General features: G+C 49.1%; 1 long non-coding RNA gene across 1 annotated transcript; it reads left to right on the top strand.

The window, feature by feature from the left end:
* Nucleotides 1–2680: 2680 nt before the first annotated feature.
* Nucleotides 2681–4156, top strand: LOC149336777 (uncharacterized). Its single transcript, XR_016284581.1, has 4 exons — nucleotides 2681–2972; nucleotides 3564–3764; nucleotides 3826–3882; nucleotides 3995–4156. It is a non-coding gene; the product is annotated as an uncharacterized LOC149336777 (long non-coding RNA).
* The last annotated feature ends 9016 nt before the right edge of the window (nucleotides 4157–13172 follow it).

Genomic DNA, 13172 nt, shown 5'->3' with positions numbered 1-13172 from the left:
CCTCCAGAGGCGCTGAGCGCACTCTAGCCAACATCAGCCGCTTGCGCAGACGAAGACGGCGAGGCTTCCTAGCGTTTCCGAGCACGGTGGAAGAATGCTTCTGAGCTTGCCTCCGGCCCTGCGTGCCACCCTACCAACCTACCTGGGTAGTATTTCCAGGGACTATATCATGAGAGTACAGTGTTCTAGAAGGCTTGAGAGAGGGAGAAACAATGCCTGCATTCCTCTTCAGCCCACGGTACAAGTAGTGGCAGATGTTACCGCCACCGCTGTACTAGTAAACTGAGATGCAGCGGCCTGTAGCAGTATTAAAAACGCCCACAATGGCGAGGGATGATTGTGCGGCTGTTTACAAAGGTTAAAAAAAAAGCACTAGCAACTAAAAATACAGCAAAACTTTGCAAACGTGTGCGAGGCTATGCAGTTACGATTCGCAATTTGAGCCACGCGTACACCTGTACCTTGAGCCTCGCGCACACCTGTACAGAGATCAGTTTTCTGCTTTGAGCTATCTGCAGCCTGCTGTTACGTTTTCTTTACCACCGCTGTTTGGATTTCGCATTGAGCACGTTGGCAAAACCACGCTGTTCCTCGAGCACGCTTTCATTCTAGTAAATTAGTAAATTGATTTTTGGGGAAAGAAAACATATCTCGGTGGACACCTGAACCGCGCCGCAAGGGAAGGGAGGAAGGTGGGAGTGAAAGAGAGGAAGACGTGCCATAGTGGAGGTCTCCGGATAATTTCGACCCCCTGGGGACCTTTAACGTGCACTGACATCGCACAGCACACGGGCGCCTTTTGAGTTCCGCCTCCATCGAAACGCGGTCGAGCACGCGGGTACTCCGGCTCGGTAGACGAGCGCCTTATAACTAGAGATGTAAAATTTCAAGAAATTTTGAATGGCGTGAAAAAAACCGTTTTATTTTTCAGGGTTTTTTTCATGAAAAATTGGAAATTTTGCGAAACGTGACAAAAGCAGATTTATTTGCAACAGCACAATGATCAATAATAATGCTTCGAAGTTCAGTCCAATATGCAGTTATAGATGTCATATTGTGAAACGAACTTCTTGTTCTGTTGCACCGAGAAGATAAATGATTTGCTCTTCAGGCAAATATGGAGATATAAATATCATATTTGTGGAACGAACTTCTTGTTCTATTGCACCGAGAAAAGGAACATGAAAACTGATCTATATAAGTCACTCCATATCGGACTCAGAGTCACTGTCGCTGGATGCGGCACTACGCGCAGCAGCATCGATTGAAGTTGTGTACACAGCTAGGTTCGACTACATATACCTAAGCTTTCGAACGTGTTTCCCTGAAAGCCTGCTGCGAATCCTTGTATGGACGTTTCCGAAACGGGACAAGTTTTGTTCGCAGCTGGCGGATGATGGTGGTATCTGGGCGAGTTAGCGGCTGGTTGGCGCAAAGGCCTTGCCACCAGGTAGATGGGGCCACGTGCTTCGCTGAAGACCCCTGTTCTGGACCGAATTCCTGTGAATGTCCTTGTCGTGTCCGGTCGCTGTGTTGAATGCAGCGAAAGACGCACACGGTACTTTTAGACTTCGTTTATTTAAAGCTGAAGAGGGTGCGACCAGCGTCGACCGAGGCAGGAGCCGAACTGGCCGCCCGAAGAAAGGAGGGAGTGGAGAAGCGTCCACGGCAGGGAGTGGCTTCCCAGAACAGGAGGAGGGTGCGGGGGCGCACCGTGGGGGGGCATCCGGCGACAGCGTGCGACGAGGGGCAAGCGGTCGTTAGGAGGAGGATTGAGTGGTCGTTAGGAGGAGGATGCGAACTGTCGTTAGGAGGGGAATGCGAGTGGTCGTTAGGAGGGGGCGCACACACACAAAAGCAATAAGGGGACACAACACTTCCTTCCCCCTTAGAAAGTTGCCTGGTATCGTGCAGGGGGTCGGCGCTCACGCGTGGAGGCGCGCTGGCTTTGTGCGCTCGGGGGAGAAACACTTGTAGGCTGGCTGTTGTTCGCTGTGTCTCCTGGGTCTGTCCTGGGCGAAGTCTCTTCTTCCGGGAAGAGGTGCCAGGCTATGTGGGAAAATGGTGCACGTGTTCTCTCCGCTGGCGGACAGCTCTCAGACGGCGTCGTAAATCTACGCAGCTGGTTGAGATGTCGGCGTGCTACTGTGCCATGTATGTTGACGAGCCAACCCAGTCAACCACGGATATCCGTAGTACGTACGATTAAGATCCGAATCTCCAGTGCCAGGTGGGGATGTCCGTAGGGCATGCCTACGGACGTCCATATCCGGACATACGCATCGGAGATTCGGAGTATGTCCGAAGGACGTTCGCTATCGGATGGCTGGCGGATATCCGCGGACGGATGTCCGACGGGTATCCGTGAATATGCCTGTAGGGATGTGAACTTACGACGTCACATACATATTTTGTTTTTCCTCACATAAAAAAAAAATGAAAAGAAATTCTATTTTGCAAACGACAAATTCAGCCGATCAAATTTTTATACCGACAATTAGTTTCATATTCAGATTAATCAATTAAATCGCTCGAATATGGTGCTGATATGAAAGAACCTGAATTCTTCCAGCATTCCGCCGAGGTAACCGAGGCATGCTGCCTTCCATGAAAACTAAACTCCTACCAGAAGCCGCGGCAGGTATTAGCTCTATGGGCAGGACGACAGGCCTTAAAGTCGATCCAATCCAATCCGTCAGCCACCAGTTCCGGCGTGGGCGGCACGGTGCACAACAGCGCGATCTTTGCGTAGTTTTTCGTGGCATCATGTTTCTTTCGACCTTTATTTTTGCTACAGTATGCGGTTTGTTTGTTCTGCGGTTGCTTGGCTGTGCTATAAATGTGATCAATCACCTATGCGCTCGACAAGACCTTCTTCTGCACCAGAAGCTTTCGTGAAATAGCCCGGACGTCGTACTGCACCCGACTCTTTGTTGCCTCGGATGAAAGAAGCGGCGTGTTATAACTTGCAAGTAAGTAACTGTGCTTGAAGATTACCTTGATGATGTTGCCGTGGGATGAGCAAAATGCTGTAGCATATTATACTCACTTGCATAACTTAATTGTTTGCACTGGAGTGGAAGTTACAAGTACGATGCGGTAGCTGCCGCAAACGTGTTTGCCCGCGTACGCGAGCCTGTCGCGAAGCTCCGTAAGCCAGTGCATCGCGCCTCTCTCGTTCTACACTACGAAAAAAATTGAGACGAGGTGTACACATGCATGGTGTGAATCTTAAGGCAGTTGTACGTAAGTTCTTAATAGCGATAAAACAGAACGCACGAAAAGGATAATGTCGGGGCTGTGTGTGTTCTGCAGTGATTCGCGACTGATTTCTTATTTTCTTACTGTCTTTGCGGTGTGCATGTGGCCCGCCTGCGGAGTGTATTGGTGCCTAAATTATGTCATGCCATGGAAAGTGCAGGTAGGTTGAAAATAATGTAAAATTCGTCTACCTTCACAGCTTATCGACTTGTTTCAACATTAGGCTTGTCAAATGGATGTTTCCAGCCATCTACAGCACAGTAATTTGCGCTGAAATTAATTTTTCATCTTTTTCCTTGCAGCGTGTATGTGGACAGCTCGTGCAATTGATTGTTGCAAATGTGCCACATCATAGTGTCAACAGGTATGTATTAGTTGCAGTGTAAGTCCATGTTGCCCACTCACAACCTGTCCACTTGTTCCCTCAGGGTTGCTGCACGGACGTCGCCAGCCCATTCAGAGCAACCGTGTTGTAGCTTGCGCTGCAGAGCATTGGTCTACATGTAAGTTCGAAGTGTGTTGAAATTATCAGCTCCCCTCATGCACTCATCTTTTCCTTTGCAGCACGTGTGTGGACATTTCGTGCAATTGATGGCTGCGAATGTGTGACATAGTCAGCAGGTATGTTTTGCTATGGTATTTTTTATTATGATCTTCAGTGGCAGTATCTTGAATTTCAAAAATCATGTACCCTTTCAGTGACAGTATTTTTGCATTTTTGTTTGTTCTCTAGGGAAAAACTTTTTTACAACAGATTCAACATGACAATACAACCTGCATACAGTAACCCGTCCTATTGCATGGGACCTCTTCCAGCGTCAAGCGTGAAGAATGCCTCTTGAAGGTTGAAAGCATGCATTAATGCCTTTAATAAAATTGTTTGATTTTAAGACAACTTGCATTGTGTTTGGTTGCTTCCTATAGGCATATGCATTTGATGTACGATGAGGCCTGTGCCTGATATAAAACACTTTGTGGGCTTGTATATAAACTCATTTAGTATATGACAGTTATATTAGTGGCTGCAGTCACAAAGGCCTGCAACATGCCAATGTCCTCTTTAGGTCCGCGGCGGATATCCGCGGATATCCGTATCGGATGTCCGTGGGAGATCTTTCCAGTTACAAATGTACCTCCGTCGGATGTCCCTCGGAGATCCGTCGGAGGTCGGTGGATCTCCCACGGATATCCGTACATCCGTTAAGGGACGTACATCGTACGTCCGCTGGACGTACAGTGGTTGATTGGGAAGAGCGCAGGCCTATGCGTCTGACAATTGTAGCTTCCTCCCAGCGTGGCTTTTTCAGAAACTGTCGGGCGAGGACGCGCTGCCCCTCATTAAGCGTGCCGCAGCGCGGAATTGCTTTTTCTTCCCGGAACGTCTCTGCCTTTGGCTCGGGGAGGATGGCTGTGAGCTGGGTTCGCATTTCACGCTCGAACATCATTTTCGAGGGGGTCTCGCCTGTTGTGCTCTGAACCGTCGTGTGCTGCTTGAAGAGAAAGCGCGCAAGGCGGCGCTGCAGCGAGCCTGTCTGATCTCTTTCAAGGGCGCGTTTTAGCTCGGCTACGTAGCGCTCGGCTTGTCCGTTTGTCGCTGGGTGGTAGGGGGCCGATGTAACTGATGAGATCCCGTTGTCGCGATAAAACTTGAGGATCTCCGCAGACACAAACGGTGTTCCGTTGTCCGACACTACCTTGCGCGGCAGGCCGAACGTTGCAAATAGTGATCGGAGGTTGTCAATGACTGCTGCCGAAGTCGTCTGTCCCATTTGCCTTATCTCAAGCCACTTTGTGTAGGCATCTACGACCACAAGGAAAGTGCAGCCCTCAATTGGTCCTGCAAAATCAATGTGCAGTGTGTGCCATGGTGTGTCTGGCTTTTCCCATTCTGGGACAGGAGCTTTCGGCGGGGCGCTCCGGCTGCTCTGGCAAGGCTTGCATGCATTCTCGCACCACTGTTTCGATGTCGTTGTCAATGCCAGGCCACCACATGTAGCTTCTGGCACACTTTTTCATTGCAACGATGCCCCGATGTCCGGCGTGGATGAGAGACATAGCTTGTGCGCGTAGTTCTCTCGGAATCACAACTCGGGACCCAAATATGATGCAGCCGCGATGGGTGCTCAACTCTGTAGCTCGCCTGCGGTAAGCGTCGAAGTTGTCCCCTTTGAGTTTATGCACGTTGCCTTGTTGAACAGCTGTGTAAACTAGCCGGAGAGCTGCGCACTTCTGCGTAGATGCTGCAACTGTGCCTGCTGTAAGCGGAGGTTCTGGCAGTGCTTCGAACATCAGAACGTCTCCTGGTGGAAATGGTTCGTCAACAGTTGCGTCTAGTGGCAGACGGCTTAGCGCATCGGCGTTTTGATGTTTACCAACCATGTTCTGGCTCGGCGTCTGGTGTATGCCGCATATCATCACGCCTAGTGGAGAAAACCAGTTTCTCCCTAGAAGGCTTGATCCTGTGCCCTTCACAACAAGCAGAGGTAGCGTATGGGTCTGGCCGTTGTAGTTAACCTGCACGTTGGCAGAGCCCAATAGTGGCAGATTCTGTCCTGACCACGTTCGCAGGTGCGTGTCGTCTTGTTGCAGGGCGGGTGCGTCAGATGGCCATGAAGTTCGGACGTGTCCTCACTGATCAGAGTACAGGCTGCGCCGGAGTCCACCTCGAACTTAATCAGCTGGTGATGTACGCTTACTTCTGTAAAAATCTTCGGTCGCGTGCCGAGATTCATGGTGTTCAGGTCGTACAACACAGATGGTGTTGCTGATGTTGTTCCATGGAGATCAGATAGCGGCGTATTCTCTGAGGCGTTGACGCTGTGATTAGGCTGGGAAGGTGACTTTATCTTGGCAAGTCTCCGTTTCGTAATGCATGCTCTTTCGATATGCCCTCGCTTGTGGCAAAAATTACACGTGGCTGACTGGAATCGACATCCCTGGGGGTTGTGTTGGTCGTCACACCGCCAGCAGCGTTGTGCCTTTTTGACCGATTTTACAACAACAGAAGGCTTGCGCACCTGGTTGCTTGTCTGGTGTACCGGCTCGGTGTTCCGGCGAATCCCTCTCTGCTGGTGACCGGCGCTCTCCGCTCGAACGGCGATGTCGTAAGCTTTGCTGAATGTGAGGTCCTTCTCAGCGAACAGGCGCTGCTGCAGTGACTCGTCACTCCCCAAGCAACCACCGATATCCTTCGGACGGCCGACAGAGGTCTATTTCGGATGTTCTGTACGTCCGCTGAACATCCGCAAAGAGCCGGTAGACGTCCGTAGGCCGTCCGAAAGGTGGCCAAAGGTATACGGTTCGCCCGCCGACGGACGTCCAGTTGAGTACGTCCATTGGCGGATCTTTCTCGAATATTCGCATATATGGTGCATGCGTGCTTTTTTCACTCCGCGCAATGCAATAAAACCAAAAACAATTTGATGCATAGCACGCATATTTTATTGTGGTTGATGATACATCAGCAGAGCAATGGGTTACATTCGGAAAATTTCTTAAATGTGACTCTTCAAATGTGGCAAGCTTGGGACACATCCGTAATCTTCCCACCCACAGGATTTCTGAAATAAAAAAGAACGCGGCAAATATCAGTCATGTGAAACAAATGGCACAATGCAGCAGCCAAAGTAAAAACATTGGAACCAATTAATAGAAGTGTTTAATGCTGCAAGTATAACAGACAATGCACTTTAACAAACACCTCAATAAGTATAAGGCAATAACAGCTCTCACTTTTCCACACCATATTTGACAATGTATCTGTTCTTTATTTATTTTCATGGGCCTTAGGGCACTAACCTGCGCAGCACTGTACGCGACTGTGCACAGAAAGCCGCAAAGCTTCCGTTGCGAACCACTGCGACCTCACGTGCTTCCTATGGTCTGCCTTTCGCGCGTTGTCACTCTTTATATAGGCACAGTGAACATAGCGATGCCTTAAAAATTAACAAGATGCGAAAACACTCCGTCCCACAACTTTGAAGAGGAGTGGGAATTAGTCGCGCGAGTTGAGGGCTGCCGCAGCTGTGTGATGTAGGCTCCCGAAAGTGTGAGAACAGCACACACTTGGGGAAGCCATCTCCTCGCGCTTACTGCTCCCACTGTCCTGTGAACGAATGTTATATGAGCATGCTGCATTGTCCTAGAAGCAAAGTTCCAAGAAGTGTACTGGATACATACCTTCGTAGGCAATCACATGTGCACTACGCCTTCTTTACACCAAGGTCGACGCAGTACGGGATTCCGGTGTTCCAGAAGAGCTTCAGGCGCTTCCCGTATCTTTTGAATTGCTTAAGTTACATACAACTTTCGTCCACAGACCGAACAAAGCCACATTTTATAATAACAGAGCTATAAAGATCTGCGCGACAACACTACGCGACATATCAACAACAGCGCTACGGAGCCGTACTGATGGATTGGATTGGTCTGACCGCGAACTGACATCTATGATGATGGTGATAGCAGAATGCACGGGAGTTTTGATCATTGGTTTTGATGCTTACGAATGGTTTCAATGGCAAGTTTAGCTAGCAAAACAGTGGACATGTCGCGCAACTCCTCTAATTTGGAGAAGTTTTATAAACATAAAACTAGTCATTGAGTTCTTGCAAAATTCTGCAACACCTGCTTCTCTTAGATAAATTTAGCTCGTTGGCGGCTCTTGCACTGCAGGTAGGATTGGAATCGTACCAATTTACAAACGTCTTCGCGTCAAACCCTCCAACTGATGCAAATAAAACAGTATACATACACGAAAGACTCGAATTTTCTGTGAAATAAAAAACGTCCATACTCATGGCCTGGGAAAATACTCGACCTTACATCCTTCGGACGTCCACCTCGTCTCTCATGCGGATATACAAAAGTGGACACTGTCCGTACGTCCAGCGGATGCACGAATACGGATATCCGAAATCGGATTGTGTTCGTACGTCCGATGGACGTCCGATCTCGGCAAAGGACGTTCGGATCTAGCTCGTACGTCCGACGGATATCTGTGGTTGCTTGGGTCAGTCCGCACACAAATCTGTCGCGTAACATCACGTCCAAGGGAAGCATGGTGGTGTTAGCAGAAGAAGCTGCGTCTCCCTCCTGCCCGGTAGCTGTTGTCGACAGCGTTCCAAAATTGCAGTCGGCAGCGAGCTTCTTGAGCGCGGCTACGTAGGCGCTCACAGTTTCTCCTCCCAGTTGATCTCGTCGTTGGAAGCGAGCCCGGCTGTAGACCTCGGATGGCCTTGGGTCGTAGTGCTTTTGCAGCGCTTTTACGATGTCGTCGTAAGACACTGCCGCTGGTGTGCTTGGCTGAATAAGGGCGCAGACAGTATCGTAGGTCTGCTCCCCGCACAGCGTCAGCAGGTTGGCCCTCTTCAAGGCTGGGTCTGTGATGTTGTTAGCTTCAAAGTAGAACTGAAGGCGTCCAACCCACGATGACCACGATGAGCCGTTGAACTCTGGTATCTGATTGGGAAACCCTCGCGTAGCCATGGCTTGTCAATAGCGTTGCGTAGCGCGGGTCGAATCCACTTTCTCGTCGCCACTGTCGTGTCCGGTCGCTGTGTTGAATGCAGCGAAAGACGCACACGGTACTTTTAGACTTCGTTTATTTAAAGCTGAAGAGGGTGCGACCAGCGTCGACCGAGGCAGGAGCCGAACTGGCCGCCCGAAGAAAGGAGGGAGTGGAGAAGCGTCCACGGCAGGGAGTGGCTTCCCAGAACAGGAGAAGGGTGCGGGGGCGCACCGTGGGGGGGCATCCGGCGACAGCGTGCGACGAGGGGCAAGCGGTCGTTAGGAGGAGGATTGAGTGGTCGTTAGGAGGAGGATGCGAACTGTCGTTAGGAGGGGAATGCGAGTGGTCGTTAGGAGGGGGCGCACACACACAAAAGCAATAAGGGGACACAACAGTCCTGTACTCTGCTACGTTGGAAATGAAGAAGCTAGGCTTGTATTTGGCTAAAACGCTTACGTGCACAGCAGCCTATGTTATTTATGCCATGTGTGTAGCTCTGTACAAAAATTTTCAGCTATTTTGTTCTACTTCAGCCGTGCGTTCAAGTATTACTGTGCTTTTAAGTCCAGCCTGGATCTTATATGTGACCTGGCCTTCAACCCGCGCACTCGCAGCACGAACGTTTTAAAAACACTACCTGGCACCGGCGATGTCGACTATTCTCCAATCGTTCAACGATGCACGCTGTAATAGTTTTGAAAGCAAAAACCTAAACTAAAAGCAAGCAATCATAAAACCTTGAAATTGCGTTGTGAAATTTTAGATGTTTTTTTCCATTTTTCCTCGTGTGAAAAAAACGAAAAAAACCGGTTTTTTTCCAAAATTGCAGTGTTTTTTTCAGGCCTTCACATCTCTACTTATAACCACTGAGCCACCGCGGCGGGTGAAAAAAAGAAAATGAAAATTGGTTTTGGGGGAAGGAAACGGCGCAGTATCTGTTTCACATCTCAGTGGACACCTGAACCGCGCCGTAACAGGAGGGATAAAGGGGGAAATGAAAGAAGAAAGAGAGGAAGAGGTGCCATAGTGGAGGTCTCCGGATAATTTCGACCCCCTGGGGATCTTTAACGTGCACTGACATCGCACAGCACACGGGCGCCTTTTGATTTCCGCCATCGTTTGGGCTCCCGCTCACATGGGCCTTGAGGGAAATGAGGCAGCTGACGCCGCCGCCCGCGCGCTCTCTCAACGGACATTCCCCTCCGACCCTGACGATCAGGAACTCGAATTTATTCCAGCTTAAACCTTCAAAGACATCGTTTTACTCTATCGATCTGGCCATGGTCTTTATCCCCGCCCAAAGGTCTCTCAAAGGCGGAGGAGCGGCTTCTGCTCCGCCTGTACACTAATACTTTGCTGTGCCCGGTAGCTCTGAAACACTTCGACCCTCTTTTTCTGGCAGCTGTCCGCACTGTGCGGAGAAGTCTTCGGACATCTACCACATGGTGTGGGCCTGCCCCTCCAACCCTGCTATCCCCCCTCACCCCAACCCGGGAGGACTGGGAGGCGACCTTGCTCGGCTGCTCTGACCTGCAGGCCCAACGGGCCTTGGTCGGGCGCGAGCCCGGGCGGCGGCCGATGCCACTCGGGTCCCGAACTAGGGACCTCCACCTAGTATTTGTAAGGGCTGGCCCCCTCTGGGTCAGCTCATGCATAACCTCCTGTATTATACCTTTACATAAATGTTTTCCACCACCACCACCACCATCGAAACGCGGCCGCCGCGGTAGGGTTCGAGCACGGGTACTCCGGCTCGGTAGACGAGCCCCTTATAACCACTGAGCCATTGCGGCGGGTGAAAAAAAGAAAATGAAAATTGGTTTTGAGGGAAGGAAATGGTGCAGTATCTGTTTCACATCTCGGTGGACACCTGAACCGCGCCGTAATGGAAGGGATAAAGGGGGAAATGAAAGAAAAAAGAGATGTCCGGAATAATTTCGACCATGCACTGACATTGACAGCACACGGGCGCCTTTTAAGCGAAGCATACTACTTTAGCTACCACTTCAGCCCTTCACCGTGGTTATGCGCCTCCAAATCACGTGATACATGACGTCACACCACGTGACACGATGACGTCACGACAGTAGAGAAACGGGGGCCCACCGCGCGCCGTCGCTGTGGTTGTGCGCCTCCAAATCACGTGATACATGACGTCACACCACGTGACACGATGACGTCACGACAGTGGAGAAACGGGGGCCCACCTCGCGCCGTCGCTGTGGTTGTGCGACTCCAAATCACGTGACACGATGATGCCACACCACGTGACACGATGACGTCACGGCAGTGGAGAAATGGGGGCCCACCTCGCGCCGTCGCTGTGGTTGTGCGCCTCCAAATCACGTGATACATGACGTCACACCATGTGACACGATGACGTCACGACAGTGGAGAAACGGGGGCCCACCTCGCGCCGTCGCTGTGGTTGTGCGCCTGCAAATTACGCGACACGATGATGCTTCGCATTCTCCAGGCTTAACCAAGTTAAGCCTCAGCCATTTTTTCTTTTCGCCTCCATCGAAATGTGGCCGTGCACTGTGAAAGAACTCCAGGTGGTCGAAATTTCCGGAGCCCTTCACTGCGGCGTCATAGCCTGAGTTGCTTTGGGACGTTAAACCCCACAAACCAAACCAAACCGAAATGCGGCCGCCATGGTCGGGTTCGAACCCGGGTACTCCGGGCTCGGTAGACGCTCGAGCGCCACATCTTCCTTTCTTCTTTCACTAGCTAGCTCCTTTATCCCTTCCTTACTGGCACAGTTCGGGTGTCCACCGAGATACATGTTTCTGCGCTCCATTTCCTTTCCTCGAAAACCAATTTTCAAAGCCTTTTTTCTTCCTTTCTGCGCACGCGCATTTTATTGGAGCATACGGAATTAAATGTGTGCTGCCTTGTTCGACGAGACGTCGCATTAATCCGCCGTGATGTCTACTGGCAGATCTTTCGTCCTTTGCATGCAAACATGTGTCTGGAGACACAACAACGAGAAACAAACAACGCAGCCAACCAGAACGTTAGAGGGCACTGCAGAAACCGCATTGCAGTAATGCGAAAGCATCGACGCCTCCTCGCCACCTCTAATTGCTCCATATAGGTGATGTCTTTGATGGCACCCTGATTAATTCATTTAAATCCCACTTCACTCACTGAATTCACAATTTTAACACAATTAATCCATTTAATTCACTCTTAATTCATTGGAATGAAGTCATTTATTACAACTTAAACCACAGTTAATGCACATTACTCTATAATTAATTCGCATTTAATCCACAATTAAACAATTTAATTCACACTTTATTCACAATCAATCCTTTTAATTTGCACTTAAATCAGAATTGATTCTTTTAATTCACACTTAATTCACAGTTGATTTACTCTAATTCACTTTTAATTCGTTGCAATGTATATTACGTCACATTATAGCCACACTAATCCACCTTAATTATTGATTAGATTTCGATTAACTCCAAAGCCCATAATTTCATCTACCCTATTCTATAATTAATTCGCATTTAATTCAAAATCAATCTATTCAATTCAAACTTCAATCACTTAAATCTCAATTGATTTACTCTAATTCATTTCTTTTAATTCACTGCAGTGTATCATTAAGTCGCAATGTAGTCACATTAATCCACCTAAATTTATAATTAGTTCACCTTAATTCACTCTAATGCACCTTAATTCATCTTCATTTACTACTGGCGTTTCTATCATTTGTTAATTATTGATTAGATTTCGATTGACTCCGAAGCCCCCATCGTTTCACCTTGGTATTCATTTCGGACATTCAAATTTCGCTACGCGTGTTGGCTCCGCCCACCTTTTTGGCCACGTGGGCATATCACGTGGTAAAAAAACATGGTATGTCACGTGGTACTGCCCGCATCCTCAGATCATCTTCCTTCGATTATAACCACTTTTTAAACGATATCTCTGTATAGTTTCCGACAATCGCTGTGGACACGATTTTGATGACAGAAAGCCGCCGACATAGCCTAGCAATGCTTTCGCGTTAATAAAGTTTTCTGGAAGCACCTTTTGTTCATGAATGCTGTACATGTGTGTGGCCGACGAAGTACGCGCCTCTTTTTGAAAACTGTTTTTAAAAATATTTTTTCTTCAAGGCGAGATCCGCATGATGCCGCTGTTTATGACGCGTACTTAGAGTCATAAGAAAATTTTATGCGTGCCAGCGTGTTTTAGGCTTATTAGGTAGCCGACTTGGGCTAAAGCAACGTTTTGGCTAAAGCTTGACCAAACCGCCGAACCTAGCACGTTTTTATATTTTAGCTGTCAGGCACATCTCTTCGCCAAAACGATGGTCGCGCTCGAGCTCGCTGTGGTTCAAATCGGACGTGAAAATAGGCCTCTTCTTTCCGTGAGTTATTTTGCT

This window comes from Amblyomma mixtum, chromosome 7 (assembly GCF_055824585.1).
Source record: "Amblyomma mixtum isolate Tamu chromosome 7, ASM5582458v1, whole genome shotgun sequence".
In the NCBI taxonomy this organism is placed as follows: Eukaryota; Metazoa; Arthropoda; class Arachnida; order Ixodida; family Ixodidae; genus Amblyomma; species Amblyomma mixtum.
This window is presented reverse-complemented; position numbering and strand designations above follow the sequence as displayed.